The 1,726-nt window shown below is 38.3% G+C and overlaps 1 long non-coding RNA gene across 1 annotated transcript; it reads left to right on the top strand.

Annotated features, from left to right (window-relative positions):
- The first annotated feature begins 54 nt into the window (after positions 1-54).
- LOC102214335 (uncharacterized) lies at positions 55-1,213 on the top strand. The gene is made up of 2 exons (XR_001290392.1): positions 55-272; positions 496-1,213. It is a non-coding gene; the product is annotated as an uncharacterized LOC102214335 (long non-coding RNA).
- The last annotated feature ends 513 nt before the right edge of the window (positions 1,214-1,726 follow it).

The following is a 1,726-nucleotide window of genomic DNA, read 5'->3' as shown; positions in this document are numbered from 1 at the left end:
AATTTGAATGATTAGTGCTTGTGATAACAGTATTTCTTAATAACTGGGCATTAAGGGGTTCTCCAGGCTGAAAGATGTTCGTTCAAAGTCACAGTGCTGCCATGAGGAGCCTCGGGTTGTCACAAGAAGCTAATTTTAAGTTGTTTTTGAATATGTCGCTGTGCAGATGCCAGTTGTATTCACTGCAGTTTGTGGCTGGAGTAACCACAACTTGCATGTTATTGCAGTGCCATCCAACCTTGTCCACAGTGCAGCCTTCAAAGCCAAATACAGTGCGTCATTTTATTGTCACAGTGGTGCTATTTTGTGTATGCAAATGGGAAGTTTTTCATTTGTACAGGGCATACTGTCACCCTCTAGGTCAACAAATTAGTATCCTCCTTTTCCTCTTTGCAGTACAGATATTTTCCCTCATATCACTTTTTGCATAAATTACTCAAACGTTATGAAATTCATGGGCTTATATGTTTTTTTTGTTTTTTTCCCCCTTAACAGTTGGAAATGGAAGATGAAGATACGATCGATGTGTTTCAACAACAGACGGGCGGATGGATTTAATCGGCCATGTGCATCACCACTTTCTTCCTGGACACCACCAACTTTCCTGGCCTCTGAGGCACACAGCGCCTGCTTCTTCGCAGCTCGTCTCAACAGAATTCCACGCAGAAGAAGTTTCCCGTTTCTCTGCTACACATAACTGCTGTATATTTTCATTCGCGCCCCTTTTACTTTTCTGTCTTTGTACATAAGCCACATCCACGTCACCCTGAGTTCAGATTTTGTTTTTCCATGCTGTATTGTGATAAGTGTTAAGGACTTCCCTTCCAGACTGTTAGGACTGGTGATAGAGTGAGCATTAAGTAAAACTGACTTTATTGATCAAAATCTGCTCAGCTGATCTTGGTCGGTGGCCAGCAAATCTGTTCTTAAAGTGTACAATTTTTGGAACTGGCTGTCACTTAGTGAACCATATGCCAAGTATGGGGATCACGGGATATGCTGACATTTGGGTTCTGTCATATTCACAAAACATATTTGATTTTTTACATTTTTTAAAAATAGTACTGGATGTGTAGAGGAATGTTCTGAGAAATCGTTTTTGCTAGGCCACTTCAAATTTTGGGAAGCCCTAAGAGATGTTCCAGCAAAATAAACATCTGTATTGTCTATTAAGATGCTTGTTGAAATAAAGCTATTGTCTTTTTCCAAACTTTCATCATATTTTTCTATTATTTAACAATATAATTGTGTGTGTGTGTGTTCTGCATGTTTGTTGCACTTAAATGTTTCAAATCATTCAGATTTTTTAAAAATTATTTCTTTCATTATGAGAACAAAGTTATCCAAACCTTTACTGCCCTGTGTGAAGAAGTAATTGACCCCTACACCTAATAAACGGTTGAGCCACCAGTGACGACAAGAACTGCAATCAAATGTTTGCATAAAGTAGCGATCGACTTTGACTAGCCCACACCAAAACCTTCATTTTGTGTTTTTAAGCTATTCAGAGGAGGACTTGCTGGTGCGTTTACATTGTCCAAAACAAAACGAGTTTCATGGCACAAACTGATGGTTTTGCAGGATTTTCTGGTAGAGCAGATTTTTTTTCATAAGGATTTTTATTCATCTATAGGCATGAAAAAAAAAGTTTTTTGAACTTCATTTTTTAAACATGTACTTTTCAAAGAGTTTGTTACACGTCCACTTAGGTGGACAACAGGTTTTG

This window comes from Pundamilia nyererei, unplaced genomic scaffold (genome assembly GCF_000239375.1).
Source record: "Pundamilia nyererei isolate P.nyererei 1_Seehausen unplaced genomic scaffold, PunNye1.0 scaffold00059, whole genome shotgun sequence".
Taxonomy (NCBI): domain Eukaryota; kingdom Metazoa; phylum Chordata; class Actinopteri; order Cichliformes; family Cichlidae; genus Pundamilia; species Pundamilia nyererei.
Note: the sequence above shows the minus strand (reverse complement) of the source record. Positions and strands in the feature narration are given on the sequence as shown.